This window comes from Myotis daubentonii, chromosome 13 (assembly GCF_963259705.1).
Source record: "Myotis daubentonii chromosome 13, mMyoDau2.1, whole genome shotgun sequence".
NCBI lineage: Eukaryota > Metazoa > Chordata > Mammalia > Chiroptera > Vespertilionidae > Myotis > Myotis daubentonii.
In genome coordinates, this window is record NC_081852.1 from 50,929,921 (window position 1) to 50,948,335 (window position 18,415).

Consider the following 18,415-nt stretch of genomic DNA (forward strand, 5'->3'; position numbering starts at 1 on the left):
AAACACACTGAGAAACACTAATGATTCTTCCATGATTTGTTTGGAAACAGCAAGATTAAAGCATGTCCAGGAAGGATGGGCAAACAGACATCGGTCAGGTGTTGCTGGTGTTTCTGGCAAAGCTTGCTCTTCTGGAAGAGCTATGAGACCTGCCATATCAGGGACCTAGGGTATTGCTCTTGACAGAATACTCAGCAGAGTTGTGAATTCTATTTATTCACCTTGGCTAGACTTCACTGAACAGGGGATGTGGGTAGATAAGGGGAAAAGAAATGCTGCCTCATAGTATTTTAGTGGCCAGGCACTTTAAGCAATTCAGGGAGCTATTTTGTGTTTTATGTCTTCAGAACTAGGGGTTTCCCAGGACATGAAAACTTATGACTAGAGTATCTCTAGATAGATGGGCAGAATAAGGGCCTGTCAAAGGTGTCCAGGTCCTAGTCCCTTGAACTTGTGAATGGCAGAAAGAAATTAGGGTTGCGAATAGAATAAAGGCTGCCAATCAGGTAAACTTGAGATGGGGAGACGATTTTGGATTATCTAGGTGGACTCAATGTACTCACAAGGTGTAATTTTTTCATTGTCATGTAACTTTAAAATGGTTAAAACCTGATAAAAGCCTAAGATCCTTTACATTCACATATCAGGTATAAGATGTGAAGACTCTTGAACCATTCAAGCCCCAGATTCTCGCTGCAACACTTTCCTAACAATCTCCTAGAGCAGTGGTTCTCAACCTGTGGGTTGTGACCCCTTTGGCGGTTGAAAGACTCTTTCACAGGGGTCGCCTAAGACCATCCTGCATATCAGATATTTACATTACGATCCATAACAGTAGCAACATTACAGTTATGAAGTAGCAATGAAAATAATTTTATGGTTGGGTCACAACATGAGGAACTGTATTTAAAGTGCCAGAAGGTTGAGAACCACTGTCCTAGAGGGTTTTGTTTCATAAAAACCTGCTCGGACAAGGATCCTATTAAACTTCATGTTTCCACACACTATTTATACTTATAAATACTTATGTAATATTTGTCTTTCATTAGACTGTAAATTCATTGACAGCAGAAAACTACACTTGCTTAATCCATTACTGAATCCTAGTCCCTAGCATAGTACTTGGCATTCAAAAGATGCTCAATTGATATTAGGCAAATGCAAATAAAATTAGATAATATATAATATGAATAGAAAAGGAAGAAATGCAAATAAAACTAAGCTTTTATTGGCCTTGGCTTTGGGCTCAAATTAATGGAGAGTCCAAATAGTCGCTTACAAGAATGTCAGGAAATCTGCCATTGTAACTGTAATTAATAAATTTCCCTGACCCTCGATTATTTTACTGTAAATATTAGAGCGTTGATAATTACTGAAATCCCTTATAGAACTAACCTCATATACCCAAGAATGATATGCTCTGCCCAAGGTATTACTGTTTAATACATCACAATTCTGATACATAATGATTGATATAGAGTTACAGGGCATGCTTATAAATCATGACACTTAAGACTGTTTATTTCCCCTTCTCCTTCTGTTCCTTTCATTCTATACTTCCATCTGTTCACATAGTTATTAAATGCTTGCTCTGATGTACTTGCCGTACAGAAGTTCAAAAATGTCTTATATACTTTCCTTGACTGAAGCATCCACGTTCTGACTAAAGTCTCTATCTTTGATGAGATTCAGATTCTAGTATGTGTTTGTTTCATTAAGTGGCTTAAAACATTGTATTCTGACCTTGATGCATTATGTAAATGAGAGCTTAATTCACCTTGAAGCATTATTTTTGGGAATTAGAACTTTGATCTCAATGAGGTAGCCCAACACACATGGAAGAGGGACTTGGCTCCCATAATTCGTTCTTTTAGTCTTTTGCCTTTGAAGAAAGGTTCATGTGCTTGTGTTTACTTACTTGACAGATTTCCTTGCCTTCAGCTAAAGATGAAGTTTCTATAGCATACTGACTTCTTTGATGATGTATCCAACCATACATTCTCTCCCCACCACCCCCCTTTTAGACCTGTGGGTATCATAGCTTATCCATTGTTTCACAGTCATTAACACAACAATGATCAAATAGAACGACCCCAGGCAGAGACCTGACAAAATCAAGAAAAGACATGATGGTTGGAACTGATTTGTAATTTAATAGTATTTTAGCATACTGGTTTTTTACCTTAAGGAGAAGTTGATGACTTGAATAGAGTTTTCTTTCTAAACCTTTTTCTTTCTGCTTCAAAACCCTGACTTTTTTTTTTGCCCTTACTCTCCTATATTTACTTATCAAAAGCATATTTCTAAGTTTCAAAGCCAGAGTTCACTTTGGTAATGTTTTTCTAATTGTATGGGCACTCACATTTTTCTAAAATATATTTTTATTGATTTTAGAGACGGGGGAGGGGGGGAGAGATAGAGACATTGATGAGAGAGAAACATAGATCTGCCACCTCCTGCACGCCTCCCTAAAGTGGGCATGTGCCCTGACCTGGAATGGAACCAGTGACCTCTTGGTGCATGGGTCGACCCTCCACCACTGACCCATGCCAGCCTGGATGGGCACTCCCATTTGATTGGACTCTGCTGAAGGCCCTCCTTGTCAGGATAAAATATAGCCCAGTAATGCCTGCCCCCTCTCTCTTCCACAGAAAGCACTCACTCTTAGTAGGAGAAAGTGCATCTTTGATTTCAATTGCCTCAAAGTAGCCTAATAATAACAATATCTTAATTATACAGTCCAATAAGTAAGACATTTCTGTCAATATACATCTGGATTCAAACACCACCACCTACAGACATTAGTGGTGAAATTTTAGGCAAATCATTACCTTTTCTAAGGCTCAATTTTTCCTCCCATTAACAAAATTGGTTATAGTACCTCCCAGGATCATTCTGAGAGCTAAATAATGTGCTTACAAAGAAATTACTGGCACACACTGTGTATGTAGTAAATGACTGTGGTGGATATGTGTATTCTTGTTGTCCCTGCTATTGCTAAGTAAACAAGGAAATGCCTTAGGTCTTTGGCTAGAGACAGTAAGCAGACCAACAACTGAAAACTCTGTAGTTTGAGATATGGTCAGGGCTGCTAATGATCTTGATCACCACCACCATCCCCCTTCCTTTTCAGTCTTGAAAGGACTGAATTGTTATAACCAGAATTGTTATATTGCCAGTATGCCTTCTTCACACAGCCAGGGGAGTCCTACATTTGCTTTCTAACTCCCCTCCTTCTATATCTGTTATTACTCAGTGGTCTTCTTCTACCTCTTTCTTAGAAGTTCGTGTTTCATTCGAAACAGCCTCTCTTCACTAGCTTTCCATATTTCCTAGAGCTGCTGCCAACAGGAGACTAAAACATTAAAACACTAACATTATAGACACTATAATCATGCCCCATACAAAAACATTTTTGGAATTGCATAATTATATATATATATCAATCTGTCACCCAATGAATATAAACCTGATACTGTTTGTCCCAAGGCATTTTTCTAGAAATGACATTATGCCATTCTCGGCAGTCAAAGCTGGGTCAAAGACCCAGAACTAGGACTTAGTCATTTAGCAGCATTGAGAGGTTAGTTAATACAACCCCCTCTCTCCACTGGTGGCAGTTTCTGAACTAATCCAATAATACTTCTGTAAGAATATATCTCAGGAGCTTCTAGAGACAACTTACTCTGGATGTCAATCAAATACATCACTAGGTTTAGCAATGACCAATTTCTCTGCTTCTGTGACTTGATTCTGATCTCAATTTTCTCATTCTCATTATTTATCCATATAGAAATCACTATACTCAGAAATTTACACTTTTGTCCATGGGAATATACCCGGCTTCATTGTCAGATCACTTTTAAATCATATACATTCCCTCTCACATTTTTGTATTCTATGAATGTAAACCACCTCTTTCCTCTTTCCCTTCCCCCTCCTCCTTCATCTTCTATCTATCTATCTATCTATCTATCTATCTATCTATCTATCTATCTATCTATCTATCCATCCATCCATCCATTTATCATGTCCCTCCCTCATTCATTTGTGTATTGTAACCTCCAGCATGGTAAATGTGAAATGTGACATTCTCCCTCATAAGCTGGGGAAGAGATGGGACCTCAAGCTCCATTATATCAAAAGAACCCTAGATGTCATTTGTCACTTAAGGGCTTAGCTATTAGAAGTCCTGCTTTCCCAGGAAGGCCATGCTGGTGATATCAAAGGAACAGAGATGAATATGGATGTCCAGGTGTTAAATTAAAATGTCAGCCCTGACCTTTGGAGGTCAGGGCCTTCAAAGGCAGCATGATCAATGGTCTCTCAGCCCTCATATGTAAAATACACATTTTTATAAATTGAAGCCTCAGACAGAGGGAGGATGGTGTGGAGGTGGTTGCAGGGCAGGATGTCAAAGGCACTGTCTTCCAGAATAGCATCACATAATTATGCCAGCTTAACACACTGATTAGAGGATGGTTTTGGTTATTTACTTATAAGCTTTTTAGCAAATTAAATTTACATGACAGATTTTATGGTAATGCATTAGTGGCTAGAAATCTTCCAGAAAGTTTCAGAAGAAAGCTAGGCAAGCATACAAGGTATCCCAGCAGAGTCTTTTTGTCCCACCTGATGAATTTTCTTACCAGTCCCCAAAGTAAGTTCAAGGGGATAAAACCGATGGAGACTTTTACCTCAAGCACCTTCACTTACCAAAACTTCCCTAAAAAATAACAGAAACTTCAAGGTCTTTTGATTGGTAATTCCCTATTTCATGGGGTACAAAATCAAGGAGAAAAATAACCCAAAGCCACCAGTTGCTGGTTATTTTAATTCTAGTACCTGCTGGGTTCTAGGAGGGATTCCCACATTCACTTCCACCCACCACACACATTAGATATACACATCCAAGGATGGACGCTCCTCAGGTGGGGAGAGGGGTTGACTTCCTACAGCAGAAATAATGACTGTTTCTTAGATGCTTCATGGATAAACCAAAACTACTATCAAGTCTCAGTTGTCTAGTTGGTGAAACACAAGCACCCAGGTGATCCTTATATCTATCTAAGTTTGAAAACCACTGCCCTAAGCTATTTTTTCCAACATTTTCTGTACTTGTTAATTTTAATAGGTCAGCAGTGCCCAGTCCTGATTGAGGAATTGAGATTGCCAATGAGAAAGCCCTGGTTTCTGAATATACTCAACTACGTTTAGTCCCCTTCCCGCCCTCCCTCTGCAAGCTGGGCAGCTCCTTGCATTGGCAGTGCATAGGGGTGTTGTGCCTACTGTACTAACATGAATACATCCTGAAACCTGAATATGAAAATGTTCTATTGCCCTTTCCCCAGGAGGGATCATAAAGCTGCTACTGCCAAGAATAAGGAAGCTCATCAGGAGACGGTGGTTCCCCACCTTGGCTGTGCATGGACACCATTATTGAAACTTCAGAAACAAATGCCTAAGCCAGGTCTCACCACAAGACAATCAAGTCAGAATCTCTAGTGCTGAGGACATAGCATTTCCTTTCTTAGAAGGACCCATTCAAGCATTGTAACTTCTGTTCTCCCATACACTTTGTGTAGACTGTTATTTTTGTATTGATCACATTTCTGTAATTATGTAGTAGTAAGTGTCATTAATCCACCTCCCCATGAGGACCTGCAGTGCAGACTGTATCATCAGTACAGACATTAGGCATCTAGAATATAAGCATATCTAATAGTATATTAAATTCCGTAGAAAAGCCTGTAATTGCTTTAAAATAATCAGTTGAGTATCAAAGTTTACTTTATACCTCCTGGAAGGAAATCTCTGAACATATTTTGCAAGTCTGTCTCTCCATTTCTGAAGCTAAAGAATTACCCTAGCACATTTTAGCTACAACTCAGAAGTAGTCTTTTGACTAAGCACTAATAACATTTCTAACTCATAAACAAACCAAGATTTATCACTTGTCCTGGGGTTGGCACTGCCATTATTCTTAATTACCCCTGAACTCTTGCACATGATTCACTATTTTCCCAGAGAAGAGAAACGAGCAGAGTTCTGCTTTAAGAAAGGATGATTCTTCCTGAGGTTACATCTTGTGTACTCCAAATATCTCCCCTGGATGTTTGTTGTTGTTTTTGTTTTTCTCTGTGTGTTTTCCCTTTTATATTTGTAGCATTTTATGGGAAAGGCAATGGCATGCTGTGCTAGGCAGTACATTTAAAAAATAAATAAACCTTTGGGATTTTGTTAGGGAGCCATTGCACCCTTCAAATTGCACATCAAACAAGAATTGCCCCCACGTTTAGCTCTGGTCCTTAGTTACAGAGGGCTGGTCCTTAGTTACAGGGGGCTGGTCCTTAGTTACAGAGGGCTGATCCTTAGTTACAGAAGGCTAGTCCTTAGTTACAGAGAGCTGGTCCTTGGTTACAGAGAGCAGGTCCTTAGTTATAGAGGGCTGGTCCTTAGTTACAGAGGGCTGGTCCTTGATTATAGAGGGGTGTGACCAATGGGGAGTGAGAAGCAGAATCTCTCTCCACCGGATACCTTTTGGTGCACAGGAAGTCATCCAACTAACCAATCTACACCAGCCAGGACAACCTTTCTTTTATTTTGATAAATAACAAAAATATGTGGTACTGGGCTTTCCTTTTGGTGTGCCACCAACCCCACAAACATATCAGAAGTTCGATCCAGCTTCTCAGCCACTGAGTTAGGAACTGGAATTCAGCAGCCCCAACTCCCTGGCTAATACCATTGGATTTTCTCTCATATATCTTGGCTCCATTACTTCTCACTGCCTTATATGCTCTCAATACATTCAAATACTTTATCTATCTATCTATCTATCTATCTATCTATCTATCTATCTATCTATCATCTATCTATCTAGCATCTATCTATCTAGCATCTATGATTTCCTTCCAATATTTTAGCTGTTATAGAGGGCACATTGGTCAAGAATAATAAATTAAGACATTATTAGGAGAGGAAACCATAATTTGAATCTTACTAGATTGGTAATGTGCCCATTTATCTACTATATTTTCAGTCTCCTTTAGTTTATTTTTTGAACAATTACATGTACATAGAAGTTGCTTCACACAAGAAAAGTTTCTGAAAATAATTGAGTTAGCCCCTTTGGTACTACTCCTTTAAGCTCTCTATCACACAGGCATGATTTCCATAGTCAAAAATCATCTTGCAATATAAGACACATGCAGGTGCATGATATGTAATATGAATGGCAGAAAACAAAAAATTTAAAAAGTAAAAGTTGTATCTAAATACAATTTCACAGAACTGTTAACACTTGACTAAATATTTTATTCTTCACCTGAGATAAACAGACTTTTGTACATCAGTCCAGAAACTGATAACAGAACTCAGGACATATTTTTCCACCCAAGTGTATAGCCAAGTATAAGCCAACTTCTCAACATTAACTTATTAGCTGATTAGAAGAATGCTTGTACAGAATCGGGTGGGTTACATTACATAATTACATTTCATCTCCTGTATTACTAGCTATTTCTCCTACCAATATTTCTAGCCATGCCTTTGCTGTCTTCCTTTCATCCTTTTTCTGTAGTAATAGGTTTGCTTAGGGTCCCATAAATATTCTTTCTACTAATGATATGAGTTGTGTGACAGCTAACAGCTCATGTTATTTACAGCCCTTGATTTTTAGAGTAAAACAGGAAACCATCAAGCATGATTTACTCAGCTGCAGCACACAGGTACTCTAGTCCTACTGAGGAAGAATAATTGTTATGATTATTTAATGATATATACAATGTCTGTTATTAGCTATTTAGTGATATATGAATACTTGAGATCGGCTGCTTCTAGTGCCGGTGAAACCAACTCATTTTTCAATCAAACCTAATTGCCAATGCTGGTAGATGGAGAGAGATTTCACTCTTCTCCTCAGATTTATTGGATGGCACCATTCTTGCCAGATCTCACATTAACATGTAATCTATATTAATGTCGAGGTGTTATATTTATACCTGTGAGATAAAGCCTAACCGCTAACATGCCCATTTACGGGAGCAAGAAAATAGCGGGAAAGAAGATATGTTGAAAAAAGTAATTTGCATGTGATTTTGGAATCACATTTGGAGGAAACAGTAACCTGAGGAGTGCTACTTCTAGGTTCTCTGTTCTTAAAGGAGCAGCGCCCACATATAAGGTATAACATATAATCGCCTGCATGCAATCATGCAGGGTCATTAAATGAGTCAGTGAAAAAAATGGAATGAGGTAGTTGGGCAGAGTGTCTAAGTCATTCCTCCACATTTACTGGGATTTAGATGCATACTGTGTGGTGTGTCAGAACAGGGGACCCTTCCCAAGCTCCAACTCCCCCTCCCACCCTGTGGGACTATGATGAAGGCCATCTGTAAGGCATTGGGAACCTGGCCATCTCCTCTGTCTGAGGAAGCCAGAGGCAAACTGCTTCTAGATATGATCCCGACTTGCAAACAACTGTAGAGAAACAGCTAGCGTTCTGACATCACACAGCTTGCCCGACAGCACGTCTCCCTCCCACATGTTCTATTTGCTTTGTTTCCTGGACCCTGAATTGAGAACGCCAGTGTTGCAGGAAACTTCACTGACCGGCCACCACCAGTGTGTACCTAACTCCTAATAAACCATATCTTCACACCCAGCCCCCCAAGTTATTTCAGTGGAATGGGCGACCAATATGCTGAGGTTTTCTCAGACGGACCTCGCTTCTTTGCATAACACGTACCTAATATAGTCAAGGGAGAACTGACTCCTTTAACTCCCTGCATCCTTCATTTTGTAGTTAGTGCAAATTACATTCTGTATTGAATAGTAGGTAACATTAAGAAAAGAGGCAGAATTAGCCTTAGGCACCAGAGTGCCTGAGAACTCCATCCCTCTGATAGACATGGGTTTGAAATGGTCTGTCTCCCATAAAAAATTCCCTGGGAAGTTGTGTGCTACTCTGGGGGGTGGAGGGATCTACAGAAATTCACCAGCCTTTCTGCTGCTGTTTTCTTCCCCAACATCTCAGCTATTACAATTTAGAGCGTGTTTTTTTTTTTAAAAAAAATTATTACTACTATGTTTTCCTTGATATCTACCAACGCTATGTAGTAAGACAAATTATTTAACCTTTCTTTGACTCAGTTTCCTTTCTTTAGAATATGAGATAATAATAATATTTATTTTAAAGTATTATTGTGAAGATTACATAAGTTATATGACATTTACTTGAATCAGAACCTGAGTAAGATAATGTAAAATTTGAATGTTAATAATTCCTTCCTTATCACTATCATGCTGATTATGGCTGATTACCATAATTGTCATCATCAGCAGTAGCATTATCTGTCTATTGATGGATTGATCATTTGATCAGCATCCTCATCACTGACCCTGATCCTTGAAGTCTGAGTGTTAGATAATTGATTTACAAAATTGGAGAACTTGTTGCCTGGAGACATCCTTGACATGCTTCTTATGGGTGAGGTAGTGAGCAGTTATTATTTCTGCATGTACTGAGCGAAGAAACTAACCCTGCTATTCTGTGTATAAATGGTTGGACCCAGAAATAGTCATAAATTTAAGGTTAAAGGATACCATGCCAATGGAAATCCAGAGAGAGAGAGAGAGAGAGAGAGAGAGAGAGAGAGAGAGAGAGAGAGAGAGAACCTGCATGATAGAAGCCCAGCTTCAGTAACCCCTTACCACATTTCCTTTTTCTCTGAGAAGTCTTCATTCTTATCCTGTTCTTTCTCTGACTTATCCATTGGTTTAATTCTGTAACCTTGAATTCTGATGCAAGGAAGACAAAAAATACAACAATATCTCCTGGCTCCCACAAGATGCCCTGCATTTATAGGCTTCTCATCAGCCCCATCTATTTAGGCCAGGAGTCAAATCTTGTTTCTTAGAACAAGGCTGCCTCAATTAGTCAGTTTGCTGTCCCCTCCTTTGAACTGTTTTTGCCTGCATTAGTGAAGATAAAATGCACGTCCACTCTACATCATACATTTTTAACATCAGGCTCCCAAATCCAATTCAGATGTCATCAGTCAGACCTCTTTGGTTCAGCAGAGGAAATAAAGACTTTGATTTTTTTTTTTAATTCAGAAGCCTAAGAAAGATTAAATTCTTTGAAGAGTAGAATCCTGTGAACCAATCTATTTTGAACTTCTGAAAAACCATATTCAGATGAAGAGTGAAGCTTAGTTCATGTAAGTTATCTCCACATGTAGAGAGAACCATCCATTCATCTCCATGACCACTCACTTTAAGGTACAAATTTTACATGGATTAGAAATTTATTTTTAAAAGATACTTCTTGGAGACACCTCAATTGGACCTGAATTGGGTTTTACACGAAATGTCATTTCTATTTCTTGGTTTATGTAATCTCTTCACTTGGCAGATACAATCTCAGGAAGCTGTTACACTTCCTCCACATGCCTTAGAACTTAAAGAGAGAAAGCACTAGAATTTGAAGCCAAGCTTGGGCAGCCATACAAGTTAACATGGCACCCAACCTTTAAATATGGCAGAAGAGCAAAAGATTAACATATCAAAGTCAAACATATTCAACAGAATGTGCGTTACTGATGGTTGTATGAATAGGGCAAAGTAAAAAATATCATTTACTGATGGTTGGCTGTGTCCCAAATCTCACTAGATGAATTACAAGGTCCATGACTTGAAATGTCACAACTTAGCTTTTAGCGTCTTCACTATCTAGTAGAAAATATGAAAAAAGAGAGAGAAATATATATATATATATATATATATATATATATATATATATATATATATATGTATATGATTAGGGGATTATGTTGTTGCTTCTGTTTATAAGCCTATGTACAGAGTATAAAAAGAACTTTAGTACAAGACATATACAAAAATGTCAAGTGAATCAAGAGATAAGAAATGTTATTTAAACAGCGAATGTGCTTACAGTACTGTGATTAGGGTTATGGAATGATTCAAGTCTCTATTTAAAGAAACAGTAGAGTCTGGGTGAGGAGGTATGACTAAACTGTGTGAAAACAATCAGGATTCACAATTTGTGCAACAGGCTGAAATAGTCAGAAAATGTTGCCCAAAACATCATCCTAACCAGATCAGTAGACCATATAATAATTTTTTTGGGGGGGAGTGGATTCAGATATAAAGAATCCATTTATCTGACAACCAGGTGCAGTGATGTCAATCTCAATCTGAAACTCAACCTGCAGCTGTCAATATGCTTAGTTCTATGTCAAAAGGGTTCTCTAGAAAGGACACATGCATCAAGTGCTGCATGCTTGTGATGGCACGTGCTTGCTGTGTGTTGCCCAGCTTATTTGTGCTGAAATCTTCACCACTTTATTGTATCTAATAGGAAATTTTCCTGAATAGTCTTCCTCTACACCCTTACTTTTGCCAGTCACCTCACCTGGAATGCATTCCCCTTTTTCTGTCACACCAACTTTTTCTCATCTTGGAGGGCACATTCATGTTCTTCAGTGGAACTTTCTCCAATAATAGCAGTCTTTGTTTTTTATTTGTTTGAGTTTTATTCTTGTCACCCCCCAAATAGATTTTTTAAATTTTCTGTTTATCAGAGTATTTAGTTCTATCAATGATCAAAAAGGAGGCCTGGGTTGCTTTTATGGGGGAGGGGTGAGTTTGAATTATGGGAAAAAGTTTGGCCAGTGGGATGATAGAATAGGCTTCTTTCTAGGCCTGTGATACATAAAATTTATATTTTTAAACCATTAAGTCTTTTTTTATTAGTACAGTAGCAAGTTATTTTCACTGAATGATACACTACTTCCTCTCTTTTTCATTATGATTTAACATCTTCACCCACTTAGAACTGTTCTTGGAACATAGTAAATGCTTAATAATGCTAGCTGTCCTTAATGGTTACTACTGATGTAATTCTTTCAACTAAAATTTAATGGGAACTCACTAGGCACTAAGCATGTTCTGAACACTGTAAAAAATTTCAGTTAATGACAATTGTCTTTGTTCTTGAGCAGTTCACTCTCTAATACAAATAAAATAGTAGTGACAGCAATAAAATATGTAATGTTATTGTTGCCTGGCTAAAGTGTGCAACTGTTATACATCTTTCTTTATATTAACTTTTTGGTTGCTGAAAATAACTTTATACTATATCCACGTCACAATTGGAGAAACTGAGGCACAGGGAAATTAAACACAATGCCAATGCTGCAAATACAACAATTGGAAGGACCAGCATTTACATATAGGGAGTCTAGCTTCAGGGCCTATGCTTTCATCTCCCATGCCATGTTGCCCATGACAATTATGTGAATGGAGGGAGCTGTGTAAAGAATGAGATGAAGACACTTCATTGAGCAGGTGACACTAGAACAAATTTCGATAGGGAAGTAGAAGTTTACTGGGTCTATTATAGTGTTAAGGATGTGATTTTTAATTAATAAATTCTTTCCTGTGGATGTATTGATTGATTGACTGATTGATGAAGCTTATGTTAGGAAACATTGGGCTAGGTAGCCTAAAAGCTCTAAATTAGTGATGACCATTGGTAGTAAGAAGGAGAAATCCAGATTAAACTGAAATTATAAAAAAATGAAGGGAGTATTTATGAGGTCATATGAAAGACTCCAAAGATGGTACAATATCCGCAAATCAATAAACGTGATACATCACATAAACAAATTGAAAGAAAAAAACCACATGGTCATATCAATTGATGCAGAAAAAGCATTTGACAAAATTCAACACCCATTTTTGATAAAAACTCTCAGCAAGGTGGGAGTAGAAGGATCATACCTCAACATAATAAAAGCCATATATGACAGGCCCACAGCCAACATCATACTCAATGGACAAAAACTAACACCATTTCCCCTAAGAACAGGAACAAGACAGGGATGCCCCCTCTCACCACTCCTGTTCAACATAGTACTGGAAGTGTTAGCCATTGCAATTTGGCAAGAAGAAGAAATAAAAGGCATCCAAATTGGAAAAGAGGAAGTAAAACTGTCCTTATTTGCAGACGACATGATATTATACATACAAAACCCTAGAGATTCCATCAAAAAGCTACTAGACTTAATACATGAATTTGGCAATGTAGCAGGATACAAAATTAACCCCAAGAAATCTGAGGCATTTCTATACACCAATAGTGAACTTTCAGACAGAGAGATTATAAAAACAATCCCGTTTACCATTGCACCAAAAAAATTAAGCTACCTAGGAATAAACTTAACTAAAGAGGTAAAAGACCTCTACTCAGAAAACTACAGGACGTTGAAAAAAGATATAGAGGAAGACATAAACAGATGGAAGAACATACCGTGTTCATGGATTGGTAGAATCAACATCATTAAAATGTCCATACTACCCAAAGCAATCTATAAATTCAACGCACTTCCCATTAAAATACCAACGGCATACTTCAGAGATCTAGAACGAACTCTCCAAAAATTCATCTGGAATAAAAAAAGACCCCGAATATCTGCAGCAATCCTGAAAAAGAACAAAGTAGGTGGGATCTCAATACCAGATATCAAGTTGTATTACAAAGCCACTGTTCTCAAAACTGCCTGGTACTGGCACAAGACTAGGCATATAGATCAATGGAATAGAATAGAGACCCCAGAAATCGGCCCGAACCAATATGCTCAATTAATATTTGACAAAGGAGGCAAGAACATACAATGGAGCCAAGATAGTCTCTTCAATAAATGGTGCTGGGAAAATTGGACAGATATATGCAAGAAAATGAAACTAGACCACCAACTTACACCATACACAAAAATAAACTCAAAATGGATAAAGGACTTAAATGTACGACGGGAAACCATAAAAATTCTAGAAGAATCCAAAGGCAACAAAATCTCAGACATATGCCGAAGCAATTTCTTCACTGATACAGCTCCTAGGGCACTTGAAACTAAAGAAAAAATGAACAAATGGGACTACATCAAAATAAAAAGCTTCTGCACAGCAAAAGAAACCATCAACAAAACAACGAGAAAACCCACTGTGTGGGAAAACATATTTGCCAATGACATATCTGATAAGGGCCTAATCTCCAAAATTTATAGGGAACTCATACAACTTAACAAAAGAAAGATAAACAATCCAATCAAAAAATGGGCAAAGGACCTAAATAGACACCTTTCAAAAGAGGACATCCAGAAAGCCAAGAGACATATGAAAACATGCTCAAAGTCACTAATCATCCGAGAGATGCAAATCAAAACAGCAATGAGGTACCATCTCACACCTGTCAGACTGGCTATCATCAACAAATCAACAAACGACAAGTGCTGGAGAGGATGTGGAGAAAAAGGAACACTTGTGCACTGCTGGTGGGAATGCAGACTGGTGCAGCCACTATGGAAGACAGTATGGAGTTTCCTTAAAAAACTGAAAATGGAACTCCCATTTGACCCTGTGATCCCACTTCTAGGAATATATCCCAAGAAACCAGAAACACCAATCAGAAAGGATATATGCACCCCTATGTTCATAGCAGCACAATTCACCATAGCTAAGATCTGGAAACAGCCTAAGTGCCCATCAGTAGATGAATGGATTAGAAAACTGTGATACATCTACACGATGGAATACTATGCTGCTGTAAAAAGGAAGGAACTCTTACCATTTGGAACGGCATGGATGGAACTGGAGAGCATTATGCTAAGTGAAATAAGCCAGTCAATGAAGGAAAAATACCACATGATCTCACTCATTCATGGACAATAGAGACCATTATAAACTTTTGAACAATAATAGATACAGAGGCAGAACTGCCTCAAACAGATTGTCAAACTGCAGCGGGAAGGCCGGGGAGGGTTGGGGGGCAGGAAGTAGGGGGGTGAGAGATCAACTAAAGGACTTGTATGCATGCATATAAGCATAACCAATGGACATAAGACACTGGGGGATAGGGGAAGCTAGGAGACTGTCTAGGGCAGGGGGATAAAATGGATACATATGTAATACCCTTTGTAATACTTTAAGCAATAAAAAAAAAAAAAAAGACTCCAAAGATATAATTCAGGCCAATTCTTGTCTACTTTCATTCTTATGAAGGTTTTTTATTTTTTCATATTGAGTAAAAAAAACAACAAAAAAATACCAGTTACTCAAGGATCATGTTTTATGGGACTATTAACCGCTACAGAAAGAGCAATAAAATGAAGGCATTTTCACCATCTCAATTCTCCCTGGTAGGTACACAGAAAAACATTTTCTAGCCTCATTTTCATGTTCTTGGAGCCATGTGACTGAGCTCTGGCCAATGAGGTGTGGGAAGAAATGGTTTAATAACATTTAGGCCTGGCTCTTAGAAATATTGTCACTGTCTTCTAGCCCTCTTTCCCCTGGTAGCAGTGACCTGGAAGACCACATTTCATGTGGTGAAGTCACAAGCAAGAGTGTGGCCCAACCCAAATCATGAATTTCTGATCCATAAATATATGTTATTTTGTTAAGTTACTGATATGCCAGGATCAATCTGTTGCCAAATATCCTAGCCTGTCCTGATGAATATAGCTACCCAATTAATGCACGTCTCAGAGATAAATCTTGATGGACTAACTTGTCTTGCATGCCAATCTCTGAATTAAGTAATATAGCAAAGGTTTAGAATAATCTGAATGGCCAGACCCAATTTGAAACTACCCAAAAGTAAACCATATAAAATACCAGAGGAGCCAAAATGCAAGGAACAGAGGTGGCAAGTGAATTAAATGTTCACTATATAGTCTACAGCCTTTACTTACCCCTGTTGGGTAACTGGTACTAAACATAGTTGCCTATTTCCTAGAACACTGATAATCAGATCTATATTCACCTATATCTGAAAGGGCAGTCATTTTCAGAATAAATCTGTTATCTATTTCCATAGCATAAATCCATTCAACATTTTAGCTCAATGACCTGAGCTAAATTTTGTGCCTGAAAATTTGTTTTCTCACCCACATCTTATTTCATGCTGCTCAATTCAGTCATCTTATTCAAATACAGAAGGCTTTATGCATATTTCTTATTTTTTACTAACATTGTCTTCTTACTTTGTTTTTATTAAATATTAATACATTTGTCTTCAGGAAAAATTAAATTTCTTTCCTTGCAAATCCCATGAAAGTAGAAAGTTAAATTGAAGGGATCATGGTTGGTGTTGTGTTTGAGGGAATCTCATCTACATTAATCCTATTCTGGGGCAAATTTTTATTACAGAATATATATGTGCACTTAGAAAGTAGGCAGGGAATATTAGAATTTAAAGTGCACAGAGCAATCCAGTCCTTTTTTTGTGCTCTGGGTTGTATAGTGCAATCAGAGGGATCTTTAAAGACATCTGATTTTCCTCACTTTAAATTTCAGACTTTTTAGGAAAACTTTACTTTCACAATTGGGCACAATCTTAAAGGGTAATTCCTGCCATAGTATATATTATTCCTCTTTCCTTAAGCTGCATTTTTCTTTGTGCTCTAACACTGTATTTGGCTTCCTTCTACAAATGGGTACTGTACTGAGTACGGTGAGTATTTTGGAGCAGTCTGAGGCAGGGCCAGCAAGATGTGCCCATCTAAATGCTCAGATCCGTGATAGAAATTAGTTTGTAGAGATCCAGAGGACAAAATAATCTCAGTTGAGAAGAATGCTATTGATAAACCTCAGGAAAGAAGAGAGATTTAAAATGCATAAAGAATGGCTTTGTGTGTGAGTAACAATTAAAAATAAAAAGGTACTCTTATTTGAGATACTCATGCATAAGTGGAAAACCATATGGCTGGATTGCTTTGGAAAGATGTGAGCATTCAATGAAGGATTAGACTAAATTATTACTCTTTTGTTATTCATCATCATCCTCACTGTAATGATGATCCATTGGAAGATTAATCTCAGTATTTTCTTATCAAGGTTCTCCATGACTTGTTATTAATTAACATGTATCAAATAGTAATATTTTATCAAATGTAGAAGTAAGTCTTTACATGGACTAGCATGTTTTGTGTTCATAACTGCCCGGGTCCAGCCCCGGCAGGCCAGGGGTTCCCAAAGGTGTGGACGGAGTCAGCCAAGAATGTTTTACACGGAGACAGCTTTCAGAACTCTCTAGCTCTCTTTAGTCTCCGTGGATCTTCCTGTGCCTGGCTGAGGCCACAGAGAAAGACACTGAGGCAAGCTGAGCCTTTATTTTTATAGTCAGAGATAAACAAGGTAGTGGTTACCAAAGTTACACTGTTCTTGTGAGTTTCACTTGTTTACACTGTTCTTGTGAGTTTCACTTGTGTTTGTTCTTGTTGCACTTCCCTCAGCCCATTAGCTTCCCAGGTAAGATCTAGGGAGTGTTATAAGGTCAAGCCTAATTATGCTTAAGAGGACTGTGCCCTCTAAGCTGGGACTTGTTTGTGACTTTGCCAACAGGTCAGTCCGAGGCTTAACCCTATAGCGGCTCCCTACACACAACAAGCCTATGATGTGTCCTATGTATGCTATGCTATGTATGCATGCATTCATGTATGCATTCAGAACACTTTCAGACCAATAAAAAGTTAGAAAATATTGCAATAAACACCCTCATATGCATTAACTACTCCATTTATTTCTCTACATATGCTCCATATACTAAAACCATTTGAATATAGGATACATCCATGAATCACTTCCAAACATGAATCTCAAAAATAAGAATACTGAAGAATCCATCTCTCAACATCAAGGATATTCCCCTTCAAAAAAAGTCTACCACCATTCAGAAAAAGATCAACATTAATTCAACTCTATCCTATAATATTCCATTTAATTTCCATCTTCAGTTAACTAAAAATGCATACTTATGGTTTCTTGTAAAAATTCACACATTTAATTTGGCTGTGGTATTCTCTTAGTCTTCGCAATCTAGAGTAGACTGTCCACCATTCTATATTATCACAATATTGAATACTTTGATGACTCCAGGTCAGTTGTCCTATAAAGTATTCCACATTCTTGATTTGCTGACAATTTCATAATGATGACTTAGATCATATATGGTGCATGTCTGGGGAACGCTCAAAGCTCAAAGGCTGCTTCTGAAAATAAACTTTCTATTATTCCCTCATTGGTTCAAACACTGTTCTCTCTTTCTTTCTCTCCCTCTTCTATTATTATTCTTCAGCCTGCCCTGTGCAAAGTTATCTTTTTATCTTGTACTCCAGAAACATGCATAGTCAATAGTTGTAGCATGCTTTATAAAAGCTGGAAATGGCCATCCTTCTGACATATAGAAAAAAAACAAACTATTTTTGGAATAATGAAAGGATGAACCTGGGATACACTGACCACATTCATAACCTATTAAATTGTGCCTTATTACCTATTGATATAAACACATACTTTTATTAAGTAAATATTCTGGGGTTAATTCTGAATA